Source organism: Jaculus jaculus, chromosome 16, assembly GCF_020740685.1.
Source record: "Jaculus jaculus isolate mJacJac1 chromosome 16, mJacJac1.mat.Y.cur, whole genome shotgun sequence".
Taxonomy (NCBI): domain Eukaryota; kingdom Metazoa; phylum Chordata; class Mammalia; order Rodentia; family Dipodidae; genus Jaculus; species Jaculus jaculus.
Genome location: NC_059117.1, coordinates 24,598,383 through 24,618,631, shown reverse-complemented (window position 1 = coordinate 24,618,631; position 20,249 = coordinate 24,598,383). Strand labels below are relative to the sequence as shown.

At 36.0% G+C, this 20,249-nt stretch overlaps 2 protein-coding genes across 4 annotated transcripts in view; one reads left to right on the top strand and one right to left on the bottom strand.

Moving 5' to 3' along the window:
- The window catches only part of Immp2l (inner mitochondrial membrane peptidase subunit 2), an 872,509-nt gene that overhangs the window by 405,957 nt on the left and 446,303 nt on the right, over positions 1 to 20,249 (top strand). The gene's annotated exons all lie outside the window — the stretch shown is intronic.
- Lrrn3 (leucine rich repeat neuronal 3) overlaps positions 1 to 20,249 on the bottom strand; it is a 34,168-nt gene that overhangs the window by 5,971 nt on the left and 7,948 nt on the right. The window contains exon 2 of the mRNA XM_045135521.1: positions 20 to 182. The gene's annotated coding sequence lies outside the window, so the exon portion shown is untranslated. The remainder of the gene's footprint in view (positions 1 to 19; positions 183 to 20,249) is intronic.

Here is a 20,249-nt window from a genome sequence, read left to right as displayed (position 1 = left end):
TAATATAGAAATCTGTTACCTTTTGTGTCCAGATGAAGAAAAATCCAAGATGGAATGTACAAAACACACTCCTGTGTGTCTGCATAAATCACTCAGTTGAGAATGGAGGCACCATAACTTCTCTGTCAGTACATTGGTTGGATATGCTTTCTCCAGCTTTGTGAAGAGCAGCCTATGTCCACCTGCAAGTGTACCAGAATATGAATTATTAAAGGCAAAACATCACCTTTAGGCCATGATTGACCTAACAATGCCACTTTTCATTTTGAAATTATTTGTTGGGCATGCTTTAAAATTTATGTTTGTGTTTAACTGAAAGCTTTTCTAAGCCCATTTCATCATTTATGTACCATTATATTGGAAACAACCACATTTTAAACTAGATTTTTAGAGGAAGCCTTTGAAAACAAGAGGTTTTTATAGTTGTGAACAAATGCAAAAATTTTTACCCTGTCTGTAAGGAAAACATTGTCAATATTAGAAACACAACAGACACTATAGCAGTTTACTTTTCATTGTATTTACTTCTTCTTATGTCTGTAGAAGGTAATATGATGTTTCAGTAATGTGTGTTTGGCGTAGGTCAAACTCAGCCTCATGGATTCTTCTGAGAAGACTCAAACAATACCTGTTCACCTGTTCCTTAGTACATTATTGTCTTTAATTTCCTTTATTATTCATTGTTTATTTGCATTAACAATGACCTTGGCAGGTTCTTTTAAATGCAATGATATGGAAACCTGAGATACCACATGGCTAATAAATGATAGGGTATGATTAAAATCAGGGATTTTTCCTTTAGATCTTTATCCCTTCCTACAAGGCAACATTGCATCATTGCATACATATCTAGAATGGAGGTGAAATAAAATTATTTTATTAGCATGTAGTACAGTAGGATTGTTTTATTTAAAAGATCTGACTTTACATTGATTTTCAGATTTTCAAGTTTAAAAAAATGATTTCATCAATCAAGTAATGATGATGAAATTGTGATTCTCAAAAGTTATACTCACAAGGGATTAATTTAAAAAACCAAGACTGCAATTCATATAAGTGTTATTAGATAACACACACACACACACACACACACACGTGTGTGTGTAATTAGATTGGCAAAACCCTAGAATAATTGATTATTTCTTTATTTGATCTTAATGATTATATTATGATTATAACTTTACTTGACTTTGATGATTATATTGCCATATTATATGATTAATATAAGTAGGATGGATTTTTAAACATATTTTATTTGATTATATTAACATATTTAAGTTTTTGGCTAGTACCTTACTCAGCACTTTTACAGTTATAGCTTTGAGTCTATGACAATAAACAGTAGTCAAGAGTAATGAGAAAACTCTGTACCCAGAATTTTTCCCAATTGTCATGTTTAAAAAGTCAAAAAGTAACAACAGCTATATCATGAAGTATACACAGGTAAAAATGGAAACTATCCACTTCACAGCCATCAGTCTACAAATACAACTGTTCTTTAGAAGCATCTTTTAGTTTTGCCCCAGAGAAAATGCTTTCTTTTGTTTGGTCATTGGTAATCTTGGCTAGATTACAATGACAATGGTTGTGTTATTTTTAAAGTTCTTGTTCCTTTTCTGTACATTTTTATGACAAATTTAAAAAATAATAAACTAATTCTGCCATTAAAAACCACCTTAACCTCATAGGGCTCTGCTTTTCAAAATTTGTATGCTCAGAGTCTTCTCTCCTCTCCTTCTGATCTCCAGCTTTTTCTCTGAAACATCATTTCTGAACAGAGAGAATAAAAGATAAAACCTTCTAGGGCTAGAGAGATGGCTTACCAGTTAAGGTGCTTGCCTGCAAAGCCAAAGGACCCAGGTTCAATTCCCCAAGACTCATGTAAGCCAAATGCACAAGGTTGCACATGCATCTGGAATTGGTTTGCAGTGGCTAGAGGCCCTGGCATACCCATTCCTATTCTCTCTCTCTGTCTCTCCCTCTCCCTTTTGCAAATAAATAAAAAGTAAAAAAAAATTAAAAAGCCTTCTGAAAAATAGTTTCTAACATTGAAACACTTGAATTAGAATATTATTGACATGATAACAGCATTTTTCATATTTCATCATTTTTCAAGGTTGTTTTTTAGAAAATTAAGTGAAAAAATTATGCTTTGAAGTAAAATCAGTATTTTTGTTTGTTTGGGCATAGTGCACCACTTACTGTGTTTTCATTTCTAATCCATATAGGTCACCCTAATTTATAGTTGAAGAAAATGTTGAGAAATATATTGATAAGTTATAGTTTGTCAGTTATTGTCAGTCTTTTCTGTGGGTTGATGCATATATCTTTTTGTGCTGCTGTATGTTTAATTTCTCTTGTTGGCTTCCCATGAAGATTTTCCCTGTGAAAGAACAAGAGATCTCAAACATTTTATATGGGACACAGACAGCATGAAACCTCCCAATTTAGTACCTTAAAAGAAAGCAAATTTAAGAAATCTCCTGTTTTATACTTGTAATGCCTGTGGACAATTGTCATAACTTGACATTTCTTTTTAGAGCCTGTTTTAGATTTCAGAATCTAAAAATACAATGAACTTGTAGATATAATCATATATTGAAGCTTTTATAACCAAAAAGCTATATATTTTCCTTAAGAAAAAGATCTTTGTTCTGTTGCTTCATCTTTTTTTCATCATTTATGATACATTGGTGGAGCACCTATTTTTTGGCAAGCATTGCTGTGAGGGTACTAAGTTGGCCATAAATAAGATGAAATATTTGCTTAAAAAGTTCTGTTAGCAAAGGAGATAATAGTTAGGGAGGATGCTGCCCAGTAGCTGTTTTGTACAGTAAAGGTGTGTTCAGTGTCTGTGAATGCACAAAGGAGAGGTTGCTTAATTCTGTCTGTCTGGCAGGAGTAACCATCACAGTGTTTACAATAAAAGCTACTGTAGTATAGTAAAAAACAGGTGGGCAAGCAAATACAAAATCCACCCCCTTTTAGATGAATATTTGCAATACTGAAGCTTAAAAGAATAAAATGTGCCTTCTACCTTATACCTCATCATGAGGAAGAAAAAAATTTGATCCTTCATTTAAGTTTAAAAAAAAAGAAGATAGAAAGTTGCCATGGCTATATTAAAATGAAGTTTTTACTTTTCTTCTGTAGCAAATTGCTTGCTAAATTCATTTGTATAAAGAACCTAAAATCCATTCTCTCATTATCTGACTTTAAATTCCTTCATTGTAAAATTAGGTTTTTCCTCAATTCTAATAGGTTTCATTGCCCAAAAAGTATTGTTGGATTGTACTAAATGCATCCTTATAAAAGACTGCTTTTTAAAACCTGAATAATATTTATTTTCCAGTTTCTCAAACCTAATTATTTGAATTTCTACGTCATCTTTTAAGAAGTGGGTCTTTAGAATGATTCCATAAAAGCTATATTGAAATGTTGCCCTGTTGACAAAAAATTGATACTGGTAAAGAACATTTACTTTACATGAAAAACAGCCCAGATTTGTTGATGCTTTTGTGTGTCTGTGAGTAGAATGTCTCCTTTTCTATCCTACAAATTATTAATTTTTAGTATTTAGAAATTGGGTTAAAAGATCTTTAAGATTTTTTTCACCTGCTAAATTTATATAATGCATGTTAGTATTCTGTGACTATGATGAATTTTTGAAGTGTGTTTTATTATTGGCCTGTGCAAACTTTTGTGTTTAACTTCTCAGTTCTTTGGTTGATCATGGGTTTCTATTCAGTCCTCTGATCCTCTGTCATTAACACATTTGGATCAGTGAATTTTGGTCATTATGGGGCTTTTAAAGGCTATCAACTAGTATGTTTTATTATCCTAAGTTAATTATCTGCCATTTTCCTATTTAATTTTGTCTGTATAGTAAAATAAAAAAAATAGAGTCATTTTAGTAATCAAATTGATGTAAACTAGCCACTTAGTTGCCAAATTGTCTAGAGGCTGATGTGTCCTGATCAAAACGAAGTCATGGATTGAAGGCCCTTCACTTTGCCTCCAGAACTGTCTTCAACACTGAGATCTTGCTCTCAAGTGGTATTGAGATTGATTATTCATTTCCTGTTTTTTAACAAGCACATGCACACTGCCTTAGTTGTTTTTACTGCTTACTGCTTTTCCTCTGATAGTAAAAGTGCAGTTGAACATTGTGGAAGAAGGACTCAAATAAGGAATCCAGTTGGCTTCTAGGCCTAGTATTTTTTTTTATAATTTCTTTTATATTTTATTTTTATTTAATTATTTGAAAGAGATAGTAGGGGGAAATGGGTACATCAGGGCCACCAACCACAGCAAACGAACTCCAGACACATACTCCACCATGTATCTCTGACTTATGTGGGTTCTGGGAAATCACGCTTGAGTCCTTCGATTTTGCAGGCAGGCACTTTAACCATTAAGCCATATCCTTAGCCTGTAGGCCTAGTTTCTGACACAATTTCAACAAATCAGATTGATCTCAGAGTCTTAGTTTTGCAAAAAATGTGGTTCTCAGTCTAAATTTTTCACTGTTGTTTTCTCATGGATTGCTAATGCTGAGATTCAGAAACTTCTTACAGAGTTGTCATTTCAAAAAGTCTGCTTATAGAGCTGCCTTTGGAGAGTGAGGAGTGAAATTGAAATTCCAGTGTCATGCTGACAGTGCTCTGTATGCTCACAAACTATCATCTTGTGGAGATACTGTCATTTCTCATTATAAAAAGAATTCTTATTAGTATTTATTTTTTTAATTACAGTTTTTGCTCAGCCAAGCACTTCATTAATAGCAAGACATGAAGATATGTGAAGCTGATTTGTATACATGATTAGCAAACAAATGACATTTCTAAGCCACAACTTTTCCTTGTTCTTACATTTCTTCCTTAGCATCACTCAATATACTGGGAACTATGATAACCACACAGTGTTGAATATTATTTCAGGACCAGTGGATTTTAGTTCCCTTGTTTCTCTTCAAACTTCCCTATTATTCTCTCCTTGTCATTTAGCATTTCTCCAGCTTCATGTTACGTCCTCTCTGGGGAAAAGCACGGGTTTATGGGTTATCTTTCACACTGACTCACGGCTTTAGCAGCGATCTTGGTTCTAATTGGGGAAGAGTGATGAAACCTTGCTTCAGGTTGCAGCTGAACTGCAGACCTCTATGTGGAGAATTCCCTTCTGTTAATCTAAAAATGGGTTAGCCATAGAATACTCTGTATTCAAAATCAAGGCTTAGAGCTTGTGACCTTTAGTGAGTTCATTTGTACAATGAAAGTTAGCTTCAAGCTCTATAACTATATAATTTTTGGTAATAACTTTAAATGCATTCAAACCATTTCAATCTATTTCTTTGTGAAGGCATAACATAAGTCACTTAAATGGATTCTGATGGGTTTTACAAATAGATTTCATTAGATTCCTGTTCACATGTGTGTCAAACTATAACATAGAGATAGAATGCTAGTTTCACTAAACTCACATATAGTCTTTAAGACAATTCTTGGGGGCTGGAGAGATGGCTTAGCGGTTAAGCTGCATGCCTGTGGAGCCCAAAGACCCAGGTTCAATTCTCTAAGTCCCATGTAATCCAGATATACAAAGTGGCTCATGTATCTGGAGTTCATTTGCAGTGGCTAGAGGCCCTGGCATGCCCATTCTTTCTCTCTGTTTCTCAAATAAAAATAAATAAATAAACTTGGGATCTGTACAAATACAAATTCATGAAAAGTATGGGAATTTCTTTTTTTCTGTGTTGGTTATTCAATGGCCTTGTAGATGATAGGGTAGTGTTCAACCATTGAGTTATAGCGCCACCCTGAAGCATGGCAAATTATATGTATTTGTATATATATGTGCAGGGATAGTTTGATTCTGGTTGGGAAATACAAAATTTTATTCATTAATGTTATGAACCAAAGTTTCTCATTTTTTTCAAGTTTTATTTAATAATGCTTTGGTTAACTAATATAGTTGGGTATCAATTTATTATTTAAAACTCAAAGAAAATTTTCTCCCCAAATATGCTTACTTGGTTCCTTGACATGTTTGATGTTTTTGTTTATTTTTGTTGATTTACTTGAGAGCGACAGACAGAGAAAGAGGTAGATAGAGAGAGCGAGAGAATAGGTAAGCCAGGGCCTGTAGCCACTGCAAAAGAACTCCAGATGCAGGCTCCCCCTTGTGTAACTGGCTAATGTGGATACTCAGGAATCAAGCCTTGACCTGGGGTCCTTAGGCTTCACAGGCAAGCACTTAACCACTAAGCCATCTCTCCAGCCTGACATGTTTGATTTTTGATGTCGAATTTTGACCATCCATTCCAGTTTATTTGAGAAACTAGTGCAGTGGGGCAATTTGTAAAGGACTCTGTAATTCTATCTGAAAGAAAGATTCAGCTCGAACTGGAGATCATTTCTCTGGCATATACCCTTCATTGAGTGAAGGAGAAAGACTCATATCCTACCTTGAATTATGATCATTTGGAAATAAAAGTATGTGGAAACCTACTTTCAATTATCCTTCATTTCTGATGAAAGCATTCAAGGTAATTATGTATATAATGCAAGCAATCTTAAATCATTTTCTTCTTCATTGAAAGATGATTAAAAAAAGAATCTTGTCTTTGAAGACTATCCTTTGAATTACCTAAGGACTAAACATTTCTCCAGTATAGTTTTTTAAAAGTAAATAGAATGACTCTAGTTTCCATTGATTCTATAGATAGGTGTAATGAAGTTGCCTTAGATTTTTCTTTTTTAATCTGTTCTCACTCAGGTCTTACACATGAAGGATGCAATAGGCATGTGTACATACCTTCCCCAAATGGTTTATTGTAACTTGAATGCCACTAGTAAAGGATTCTGTATTATTTCAGTGTATCATAAAATGATGGAGCCAAAGATTTCCTCACAACTTGATTTTGTCTTTTATGAACTCATCTGGGGAGAATGGAACTTCGTTGGTTTGCTAACAAATGGAGGAAGTCTCTAGACAAGAGACCGGAAACATACCATAGAAAGAGAAGAAACATCTTAGTTACATTATTATTGCAGTGTTCCAAATACCAGTTTTCAGATAAGAATTTTCATCTCATTTCATTGGAAATGAGAGTAAATTGGTGCTGGTAGTTTAGGCTTGTGCCCAATGCGATTAAAAAGTATCAGTGTTATTACTAAAAACTGAGAAAATGAACCATATTTTGAAAGGAATTAAAATAAGATGAGTTCTTGTAGTCAAATCTTTTTAAATGTAGTAAATAAGAGAATAAATTCTAGCACTGGGCTGGAGAGGTGGCTTAGCAGTTAAGTGCTTGCCTGTGAAGCCTGAGGACCCCAGTTCGAGGGTCGATTCCCCAGGACCCACATTAGCCAGATGCACAAGGGGGTGCACACATCTGGAATTTGTCTGCAGTGGCTGGAAGCCCTGGTGTACCCATTCTCTCTCTCTCTCTCTCTCTGTCTCTCTCTCTCTACCTCTTTCTGTCTGTCGCTCTCAAATAAATAAATAAATAAGCCAAAAAAAAATTCTAGCAACATATTTTCAGGTGTTGCATAGGTCTGATTACTGATTAATGTGTTATGATGGACAATAATTTTCTGTTAGTCAGCTGAAGGGAGCAGGTCATACTGGTGTGGCCTATATTGTTATCTCCTTAGAACTGGCCTGGAGTTGTCTATTTTCATTTCCAAAGTGGGCCAAAATTCCCCCATAGGCTGTGGTTTTCCCCTTGGATTTTTCATAGTCTGCTTAAGCCAGCATTGCTATATTTGTGTCCAGGTACTACAGGAAAGATTTTTAAAACAGAAAAACAAAAGGCTTGAGAAAAGATTTCTGCTCAAAAGTAATTTTTTAACCAAGGCAGAAAGGCAGCTTCTGTGCCAGTGAGCATGTTTGTACATCTTGTGATTTTCATTACTACACACATTGTGTGCATTGTGTGATCTTCCCTATGTTACATCGATACAAGATTATTGTAAGATGACCTGATGGCTTTTTTATTTTCTTTTCTTTTCTTTTTTTTTTTTTTGTTTGTTTGTTTTGTTTTGTTTTTTGAGATAGGGTTTCACTCTAGTTCAGGCTGACCTGTATTGACTATGTAATGTCAGGGTGGCCTCGAACTCATGCCGATCCTCCTACCTCTGCCTTCCAAGCGCTGGGGTTAAAGGCATGCACCACCACACCTGGCCTGATGGCTTTTTGATTTTGGTTTGTTTTCTTACATATGGTGCTGGGGATCAAACCAAGGCCTTGTACATACTGGGGGGAAAATAGCACTTTGCCACTGCTCAGCCTTTGAAATTGTCTTAAGGAGCAGAGTTTCTGAAACTTGCCAGGTCAGTCTAATGACGGTTTATTTTATTTATGAAAATCACAGGCACTAATAGGCAAGTCAAAGCATCATATTCCCCTTTAATACCACCAAACTTTATCTTCTTAATCTTTTGGGGGTAGGGGCTAATAATAGCTACAATAAAGTTGGAGATAATTATGCAAGTCAGCCTTAACTAGTCAGTTTTGTGAGATTTGTTTGCCTACACATCCCTTAAATTAATTGTAACTATTATTGATATGAGAGTACATGTTTGATTCACCTTATACCTACTTATAATGGACTCTATGGTGAATTCTACTTTTATAAGTTTCCAGTGCTATTTGACCACATTATCGTTTAAGAGATAGATTACATATGGGAAAATGATATCCCCAAAACAGTGGCATAAAAACTTGCATTGCTCTATAAGTGTTGAATGTAAAGATCTTTGTATTTTATACTTATATTATAATACTTTATTTATAGTTATGTTTAATAGATTTAATCCAATACAATATGTTATGAAGTTTAGATTAAACCACCTATGGTTCAAAATCCAAAATGATAATCAAACAAAAATTTTTCCTGATTTCTGTATGTTACTGTTCATGGACCTAGTTAGTAAGATATTATCAATATGGCTCAGTGGATAAAACTTCTGCTGCAAGGACCAGAGCTCATATACCCACACCCCATGTAAATGTTGGGTACGTATGGTGGCTGTCCTGTAAATCTAGCACTCAGAAGGCAGGCGTAGACTTTCCTGGTGGAAAGCTGGTTAATTAGACTACGTAAGATACCCTTCCTCAGTGAATAAATAGGAGAATGATTGAAGAATACTTCCAGTGTCAATTTCTGACCTCCACACACATGTACATAGATGTGCTTGCATGTCTACAAAAACACATAGATATAAACACACGGTATTTTAGAAAAACTAAAAATCTATAAAAATGAATGAATCCATGCATGAATTAAAATCATTCTCTCTTACTTGTAATTTTTTAAAATTTTTAAAAGCTTTTCCATACAATAATTAATTTGTAACTTGCTGATTTCTAGCAGTTTTCATGAGTGGACTCTTGCATGATGATACAAACAGCACTGAGATATAAGTGTGTGTGTACAAAACAAGAATAAAACCTGCTTGAAAATACTGGAATGGAAGGTATCATTAAATTCTGATTGTTGTAAAGGATCATAAAAATACCTCCACTCCAACCCCTGGCCTTGTAATATCTTGAATAAAAATACATGCTGCAAGAACCAAAGTAGATAGGGCTATGTCTATATCAATTAAGGTGTGGTTTCCAATTGATTTTTATAATTTAAGTATATAGTAATTGTGTGATGAGGATATATAAGGAATTATACAGATTATTAAAGTTTGTGGTCTTTGTAGTTGGAGAATATAGGGGACTGTGTGAATTTGATCATAATATGCTTTCATGTCTGGAAGTGCCAAAACTTTTAAATAAAATAATGGAAAAATTATGTAGCAACAACAAAAGTAATAATCAATGTGCAGATAATTGAGTGCATGTGATGAGAATGGGCATCTGCAAGAGCGGCATGAGGTAGCTGAATGCCAGGCCTAACTTGTTTTAGCTGATGGTGATCAAATGGAAAGTAATGGTCACGAAGACCATCTGTGTGGTGTCCTTTTGTAGTGAAGTCTGTTTTGAAGTGTAAAATACATGCCAGAAAGTGATACTAGAGACAGTGACATTAAGACAAAAAGAAAAAAAAAACTTGTATTGGTATTGAAGTATTATCTGTTATGGAAAACTTCATGCATGTTTAAACCATATCTGCTGAGTTAAAATTAGTCAAATATTGTTGGCTTTAAGTTTCAGCAGGAGAACCCACATGCCAAATAGGAAATGAGTAAAATTTCTTTAAAAGTTTAAGCTGTGTTGGGCTGGAGAGATGGCTTAGTGGTTATGCGCTTACCTGTGAAGCCTAAGGACCCCGGTTCGAGGCTCGATTCCCCAGGACCCACATTAGCCAGATGCACAGGGGGGTGCACACGTCTGGAGTTCGTTTGCAGTGGCTGGAGGCCCTGGGGCTCCCATTCTCTCTCGATCTATCTGTCTGTCTATCTATCTATCTATCTATCTATCTATCTATCTATCTATCTATCTGCCTCTTTCTCTGTCTGTCACTCTCAAATAAATAAAAATGAACAAAAAAAAAAGTTTAAGCTGTGGAGTCATAGAGATATAGCTTAGTGGTCAAAGCATTTGCCTGCAAAGCCTAAGGACCTTGGTTCAATTCACAAGGATCCGCACAAGGGGGTGCATGTGTCTGGAGTTCATTTGCAGTGGCTAGAGGTCCTGCTGCACCCATTCTCTGTCTGCCTCTTTCTCCCCTCCCCCTTAAATAAATAAATAGATAAATAAATAAAATTTAAAAATTAAGCTGTTTATATAGTGTTCTATAATATTATCAAAAGAACTGAAGTCATTGTAGTATGAATCAGAGCTTTGTAATGGACAGCTGAGTATTTCAAATAAATCTTTTCGAGTTCATTATTATTCTGCAAAATTATTGCTCACTAGATCTGAAATAACAAATCTGTGGCCTTGACATTTAATCAGAGCATGAAACACATTTATTGAATCTCATATTTGAGATTATTGCTGCAGTGGTGCACCAATTAAAGCTTGTGGATCTTAAAAATTGCATTCAGATAGTAAAATATAAAATGCTTGTTATACATGCACAAATTCCTTATATTCATTGCCTTGTGTTCCGTTGCCTTTTCATGAGCATACTTAGAGATTTTAATGAACAGAACTGACTTTAATGCAAGCACATACCGAAATATTCATGTAGCATTTTTTGAAAAGTTATAGGAACCAAGGTTAAAGTTGTTCATATTCATCTGTGACTGATCAACTGAATTTATGCTTTTCCAGAGGGCTAAAGTGAAGTTTGTACCTGTTGGAAGGCTGGTATTGCAACAGAAAGCAATTTCACATTCTTGTGCCATTCAAAATATTATATTTCAAATAAAAACTCTCCTTGACATTTTGACAAGGAACAAAGGGGACAGGAAGGAAAGAAGGAAGAGTAAGGGAGAAGGAAAGGAATTTCTGCATTTCCATTCACCCTTTCATTTTTTTTTTTTTTTAATTAGGAACTTTGTATGGACACCTCATGTGTTGGTACCATCATTTCTCCTCTCCCTGCGCTCATTCGGCTGAGGGCCCTCCCTAGTGGGATTGCTGGTATCCGCCATGGAGCTGTGGGTTATGAACTGTGAGAGCAGCAGTCAGTCACTGTGTGTGGGAGGAGAGAGGCAACACCTCTGGTATTCCCTCTCACCTCTTCAGATCCTCCGTCCCTTTCCGCACAATGCCCTGAGCTGTGTTGGGTGTGTTCATGTCTACTCCAGTGCTGCTGTCAGCAACTTCTGGATTTTCGCCCTTTCTTTGAAAGAAAACTCTTAAGTATCATCTGTTCATGAGCTTCTGCAAGTCACATTGCAGCTGAACTGTCTCTTTCGGACTTAATACAAACTTTGATTATTTTTGAGGATTTACATCCAGAGTAATTGGGTTTTTTTTTTTTTTGCATTTTAATATAGAAGGAAGTAGATTGAGTAAATGCATAACATCTTAGTAATGCTATTAAGTAAATGATTCTGTGTAGTACTGTTGCAGGAAAGTTTCCTTTTCTGAACAAAACAGAAATTTCTCCAATAATTTTTAAATGGATTGTTCTCTAGTGTTGCCCAAGGAGAAGTGGGGGAAAAAAATCTATTTGTGTGTTGATTCCATTTCTTTTGGCTGATTGAGTGGTACAACCAAAGACTAATGCTGCACACAGACAGGTTCTTGTCCCTGCAGGTCTGTGGGGGTGATTGGCATAGTCTGCATCCTGCTCTTTTAGTGCTACTTATAAGCCCTTACTATCTTTTGGCAGGCATGTTTCTCCCATCCATTTTCTGTTGTCTCCTCCTATAAATGCAAGCTCTTCAGCAGAGGCTGAGTGTCAACTGACAGAGTTCCAGATGACAGTTACAATGAAGGGCGCATCTTTGTGTTGGTTTGTTGTTTTAAGTGGACTATTTTCCTCAGAGAGTTTTCTTAATAATCAGTGAACTTCCAGGGAGAAGAGACTTCAAACTGGCCTTTTTTATACTAGACCAGTACCTGGAGAGTTAAAAAAAAAATGTCATCGTTCTTGTCATTGAAGTGAGAGAAGAGAACAAAGAGGCTAAGAAATGATGGTGCATGTGCATAAAACTGACATTTGGGACACTGAGGCAGGAGTCTTACATGTGTAAGGTCTGCCTGGGCTGCATAAGAAGTCTCTGTTAAAACAAAGCAAGCAAGAAAGCAAGCAAACAAACAAACTCAGGGCGTGAAATGTTCCAGATATTTTGCCTCTTTGATTTTTGGGTTCCAGTCAAGAAATAAGTAGGCCAGGGATAAGAATTCTTCTATGCTATTTAGCATGAAGGTTGCATCTCAGTTTTTTCAGTGTGCACTAATGTTGGTGTTACATGTCCTGAGTTTCTGCATAGCATGCTTATGAAAAATTATGTTTTACTGTTAGATTAAGAATGTGTACCCAAGCCGGGCATGGTGGCGCACACCTTTAATCCCAGTGCTGGGGAGGCAGAGGTAGGAGGATCCCCATGAGTTCGAGGCCACCCTGAGACTCCATAGTGAATTCCAGGTCAGCCTGGGCTAGAGTGAGACCCTACCTCAAAAAAAAAAAAAAAATCCCAAGAATGTGTACCCAAGAATATTAACAGTATCTTGTGTTTTTTTCTTATTTCTGGTCTAGGAAAATGAGGCTATCTTTGTTCATGTGCTAAGATTTAAGCTCCAGAGTATTCCTGGGCATATTATGTATGCATTTGATATATACTACATACATCAATGGAGTTAAAATGGCTAACAGAGCTGTTGATGATAAAAGTAGAGATACTGTGAAAGACAATGGCCCTATAACATTCCTGTGACGCAGTAGTCTTTATTTATCTCCAAATATTTGAGTGTTTTTTTCTCTTCTTTGTATAACTATGTAGTATATGATATAACTGAAAGAACTGAATGCAAACCCATTTTTAAAGCCTTGAAAAAAAAAGAACTGGGCTGGACAAATGGCTTAGTGGTTAAGGTGCTTGCTTGCAAAGCCAAAGAACCCAGGTTCGATTCCCCAGGACCTACAAAAGCCAAAGTGGTGTATGCATCTGGAGTTTGTTTGCAGTGGCTTGCTGCCCTGGCATGCCCATTCTCTCTCCCTCAAATAAATAAAAATATTTTTTAAAAAAGAACTTTCAGGAAATTTGTTTTTCTAGGATGAGAAAACAATAAACTGCATCCTGTGTTAGTATGTTAGAAGATACTCTAAGTGCCCCCTCCCTTGCAAGCTGAATTGCATGTGGCAGTTGCCACAGCAACCCATTTCTGTGATTTGCAGAATAAGCAAGCAAACCTGATGCAAATTGTCAGTCAATGAATTTGTGTTCTCATGGAAGCTGGTAACATATGCAGCCTTATTTGGCCAATTTATGTATGTCTGTGCAGTTTTGTTCCCATCTTTCAACATGCTGTTGCTTATTAATATTTCATTCTTTGGTGCTATAATTTCTGAGTTTCTGAATAGCATACATGATGTTTACTGGCATTACCTCGATGCCATATTCATAAAAAGTTATTGTTGCAAAATGAGGTTGTTTGTCATTTTTTAGCATGTTTATATTCCAGTTCTTTATTTCACTTCATGGAGAAGAATTGAGTTAATTTTCAAGGGGTACTTTAAGTGATTTTCTAAGTATGGTATTTGTAACTACAAAGATAAGGGTGCATTATTGCCTCATTGAGACATTTGCCATGAAAGTTGACTATGCTGTGGACTGGGAACTTCTGAAATGTTTCTCTGTTGCCTCTGGTGCTGGAAGAAGGGTGTTCAGTAGAAGCAATGCAGTGATTCACAGGCTTTAGTTGTTCTGCATTTATTGTGTCTCTGTCTCATCTATCAAAGTATGAGTGATTCTAATACCTCCCTCACAAGGATATTCATAAAAAATTAAATAATGCATATAAAGTTCTTAGTACAAATTACTCTGAAACAAAGTCATCACTAAATGTCAACTACAAAATTAATAATAGCTACTGTATTGACATCTCTTCAGAATCTATTGACTTTAGTTTAGAGGTCCGGATGGTGGAACAAGTGCTATAGTGAACTAAAGCTATTTGAATCTATTTGAATGGGTTTTTGGCTGTTATTTCCATAAAAGACTGTATAATTCTACTTTCCAAGAAGGACTTCACTGGTTATTTGTGCATAAATAAATCTTACAATATGATACAATATTCATCTTCTTAGTTTTATGACATGTCTTAGAAAGGAAAAAACATTGGAAACAAGTTACAGTTAAGTGTGGTTATACTCACTTAAGTACTTGTGAACTTTTAAGAACTATTAATTGTTGGAAAATGCTTCAAATGGCAATGTTTGTGTTTGTATAAAGCTGGACATGCTTATTAGTATTACAATGAAGATAGAGAAAAACAATTATGTCTATAAAAACTCTACATCAGAGCTTTTTTGAGAGGATGAATTTTGGCAATCATAATTTTGAAGGTGTTATCACATTTTGAGAAAAACAATATCATATTGAAGTTTTTAATTTAAAGGTCATTCTTTAGTAGGTGCTAATGTGAGAACAAGTGAGAGAGAAATGGCCATCATTGTGAGGCCTCTGTGGTAACCAGACACTCTGATCTAAAAGACCATTTTATCATTAGCAATTAAAAACATATTTTAGCAACCTAGGGTCTCAAATACTCATTTTCCCAAATTATGGATTCCTTTAGGAAGAAACAAGAAAATTTTTATAAACATTGAAAAAATTGCAGTACTATTTATAATTCCTAAAATTTTAACTGAGTGTGGTTATAAAAATCTTTAAACCTAGTCACGAGGGGATAAACACTGGGAGAATCACTGGGACTTGATGGCCAAAAAATGGCAGCTCATGTTTTATTCTCAAAAAACATGGGCTGGGTGTGGTGGCACATGACTTTAATCCCAGCACTAGGGAGGCCGTGGTAGAAGGATCACCATGAGTTTGAGACCACACTGAAACTACATAGTGAATTCCAGGTCAGCCTGAACTAGAGTGAGACCCTGCCTCAAAAAAAACAAAAAAACAAGCAAAGAAAAAGCACATAGTTGAATGATAGAGAAGGGCACAGTTAATTCACCTCTGGCTGTCTCATGAGCACACACACTGTGCCCATCTGCATATGTACCTGCATACACCACACATAACATGGCACACTATATAACACTTACTCTACATACACATGTGTTCACATACATGCAAAATACTGTTTTGTGTATATTGTAAAGTCTTTTGTGGCCCTAAAAAAGAAGCTTCTTATGGGCAAGTGGTGTTAGAACCCTTTAACTTTAAGATGACATGTTGAAGGGGAGTACAGGCTCTAATAAGCTCACAATGATGGCCAGAGAGAGAGCTCAGTCTGCAAAGTGTTTGCCTTGCAAGTTTGAGGTCCCGAGTTAGATCCCCAGAACCCATGTCATAAAAGTTGGGCATGGTGATGTGCCTTTGTAATCCCAGTGCTGAGGAGGGAGAAACAAGTAGATCTTTGGGGCTCATTGGCCAGCCACTTTGCCCTTCTTTTTTGAGTTCCAGAACATTGAGCAACCCTGTCTCCAAAAAGGTGAACAGCACCTGAAGAACAATACACAGTGTTGCGCTCTGGGTTCCACATGCACACATATGTGCATGAATGCACACACACACACACACACACACACACATTCAGAGAATTTGGGTTATTTGAAATATTCTAGATCATTTGAAATATATATTTAATGTGCTGTTTCTGTTGTTGCCATTCTTAAGGGTTTTCATTCATTAATGTCTCATTCTCTTTCCCTCTGTTCTTGTTTTAATTTTTTTTGTTTATTTATTTACTTGAGAGCCACAGACAGAGATAGAGGCAGAGATAGAGAGAGAGAGAGAGAGAGAGAGAGAGAGAGAATTGGCCCACCAGGGCCTCCAGCCACTGCAAATGAACTCCAGATGCATGTGCCCCTTGTACATCTGGCTTACGTGGATCTGGGGAAATAAGCCTTGAACTAGGGTCCTTAGGCTTCACAGGCAAGTGCTTAACGGATAAGCCATCTCTCCAGCCTATTTCACTCTGTTTTATATGCCTTAAAAAAATAGAATAACTCTTCAGCTAAAATCACCTTATGAAACAAATTTAACATCCCAAACCTAGGTAACTAACATTCATGATGCAGAGTAGCAGCAACACATTACTATGAATAAAATGTCAATCTGAAGTGGCATCTTGAAAAGTGACTGGCTTGTGACAGTGAATCCACTTCTGCCACACTCCAGCAGCTAAGGGTGTGCACAGCTCTGAGTCCTTCACAAAGTGCTGCTGAACTTCTCTGTAGGTTGGAGTAAGGAGCTTCTTGTTAGCATGGTACTACTGAAAGAATGGTTGCATAGTGCAGAGTTTTTGTAATGCCATCATCACAGTGAATATCTTGTGAATACCTGCTAGGCAAGGATTGAATCAACTGGTTTTGGTTCCAATCATGTTCTTTAACAGTGGTTTCACATTGAGCAAGTGGCTTACTATCTGTAAAATCCTCCCTGCTTTGTGGATACTGACATGAATTGTGATTCTGTATATTATTCACCAGTATTGGGAATTCATTCATTACTTAAGGTGGTGATACTTCCTGAGTAACCTTTAGTTTAATTGCACTTGGAGTGTGGTATAATATATAAAAATAAGAACTCATAAACCTGTATGCAAAAGGGGTTTTTCTAGTTTTGGTAGATGTTCCTTCTTCTAAGGACGAAAAAAATCTCTTTCATAGGCATCGTCCAAGAGTCAAGAAGTGATGATGGATGACTTACTCTTAGTATGGGGCAGTTTTGTATTCATACACATTAACTAATGTTATTAACCTGATACCTTACAATTAACCTGATACCTTACAATTAAACCCCTAATTCATTTAGCTGAGTCTACTTTTTGGGAAAATACAACATGTTGTGCCTATTATATGCATATTCTATAAAAATTCAAGCAACTAATTGCTACAAGTTAAAAAAATACTACTTAAAACAAACAAGGCAGACAATAGTCAAACAAATGGAGGAGATTGAATCTTTATCCCTTTACTAATGAGAAAGCTGTATACAAAAATTCTGAGTAGTCGCTCTCAGAATTTCAGTCTACATGAAAGATAAGCTCCTAAGCAAATTTGATGTGGATCAAAGTATTTGCAGTGCTATACCTGTACCATTGCTTATCAATGTTCCATCCACTGTGCTGTATCCATGCTCATGGGTTAAAAGGAAACCAAGTGACAAGATATTTTCTTAGAACTTTTCTCCTTTCAAAGATACATGGATATACACCAGGTGAACCACAGGGCAATGTGCTGCTTCAGCCCTGAACAGGACCCCGTGAAAATGGAAATCCTGAAACTTCAGTGGGGTCACCAGCTGAATATACCCTTCCCTTTCTTGTGATGTGAGGAAGGATGGAGGAAAGACAGGCTAACCAAAGTGAAGAGGAAACATTCTACTTTAGATAGCAAAAATGCTTTGTGAAGTAAATTTAAACTTACAAGTGTTCATCATCTTAATCTTATCTAGGAATGCAAAGTATAGAAAGAAAAACATTTAAAAATTGTCAAATATTTTCCAAACTAAGAATCACTGTCCAGGAACTAAAGGAGAGGGTCTGACAATTGTCCTCTTGTTCAGTTTGCAAATATAGTCAAGTAAACTTCCCTTATGTTGTAACCAACTTCTATTCCCCAAACTATATGTTAGTAAGTTTCTCTGGAATTCATCCATGACAATTTTAATATATATTGCACTTCTGAGATTATACAGATTAGTGAGATTATTTAAATAGGAAATCTGAAAGTAATATCTTTACTTTAAACTAACTGAATTGTAAGTGTTCATTCATGAATAAGATTACACTAATGAGGTCATATCATGTGGCAAAACCATAAAGTTTGATTACATATTATATAAGTTTTCTTCACTTTGCTGAAGAACTTACAACTATGGAGAGACTATTGTTGGCTGCTGCTTCTTCAAAAGTCCAATGCTTCCCAAAGGAAAAACAGTAATAGTACCTTTATTCTAAGACCTACATAGTGTTCCGCCATACTCCCTTGAATGTGCCCTGTATTGTCTAAGGAATATGGGGTTTGAGAGGCACAGTAGCAGTGTGTTTTATAGAATGTTCCTTGCAGTCAGACATAAAGGGCTGCAATTGGGACCCTGACATCAGGTGAATGTGGACAATTGTTTGCCCTTTCTGAATCTTAGTCCCCAGAGAGCGAGAATATGAGTATGAATGAATGTAAATGAGAAAGAATGAAATGAGACTCTACAGCGCTTAGCTAGGGTCCAACTATGATAAATGTTGAATCAGTGCTGGCCAACATCTCTGTCCTCCTCCTCTTTGTCCTCATTGTTATAAATAAATAGAAGGAGTGCAGGAAAAATGTTAGAATGTTTTCAGTTTAAAACTGTACATGTCCTTTTTTCTTTTTTTCTTTTTACATGTTTGCAGTTAGGAAATTCATGATGCACAGATTAATTTTTAGTACTTCAAAATTTAACTTCTCTTTTTGAAAATTGATTTTTTTTTTTACTTTTCTAAGTTAAGTGCTTGTTTTTTATATAAATATTCACTCTGATAAGACTATACCTGTGGATATGAATTCCCTAAACCTCATTCCTAATCATTAGAGGAATTCTTAGTAATACTCTTGCCTTAATTTCTCATGCAGCTTTTTCTATGTAGGACAGTCAAACAGAAAGACTCCCCTGATAATCTTGGAGGTGGTCATAGTGAGAGACACAAGTTTTACAAATAGGTAGCACTGAACAATTCTGCTGAAGTTTTAGGTTTGCTCAGGTTACTTAGTTTGAAAAATGATCTACAGCCTCTGTCAGTTAACTTTGCAGACATACAAGCTGATTAATACTTGGGGGGGACTGATGAGTTACATTGACAACTGATCATACTGGCAGTGAAATAGTATCTAGACTTTTCATCTTCTTTTGTTTAAAAGAGAATTGTGAGGACAAAAAGAATCAACAAACTGAGATGAGATTCTTGGGAGGCTTGTTATCAGCAGATAATGAAAGTTGGGACCTATAAGCTAAGGTTTGCATTTTTCCTTTGTGCCATGATTGTAGTATGGGACCTTAGATAAAGAAGCAAATGTAGGGCTAAAGAGATGGCTTAGCGCTTAAGGCAGCTGCCACTGAAACCTTAGGACCCAGATTCCATTCCCGAGTACCCACCTAAGCTAGGTGCACAAAGTAGCAAATTCATCTGGAGTCCTATGTGGTGGCTAGATGTCCTGGCATGCCCATTCTCTTTCTTTCTCTCTCTCTGTCTCATACAAATAAATATAATATATTTTTTAAATAAGCAAGTTTAATGCTACTAAAAAATGCAAAAAAGATGACTACAGGTTGCTATATCAGTCTGCTATGAAGTAAAAATAATTTTAGCAAATCTGCTGGCTAGAGATATTTAACTACAAATAAGCAAATCATTGCTCTTTTCCAGAAAGAAAAAGAAGAAAGTATGCGCGTGAATATAGTAAAGAGCTATTTGCTGAGTGTGGTATGACACATTGAGTCGAGTTGTATTTTGGTAGGGAGTCTGACTGACAGTAGTGTAATGCACTTCAAACAAAGTACACGCTTGGAGGCAGGTCTAACTTGTACATGAAGACATGTTTTTTTTATAGCCAGACCAGTTGAGATCCATTTTTCTCCCTCCTCTGTCAACATTTACTTGCAACCTCACTTGCTTTATAAGCATTTTTTTCTCATTTGTAAGATGGGGCCAATTGTGAGGATGTGTGTGTTAAGAAC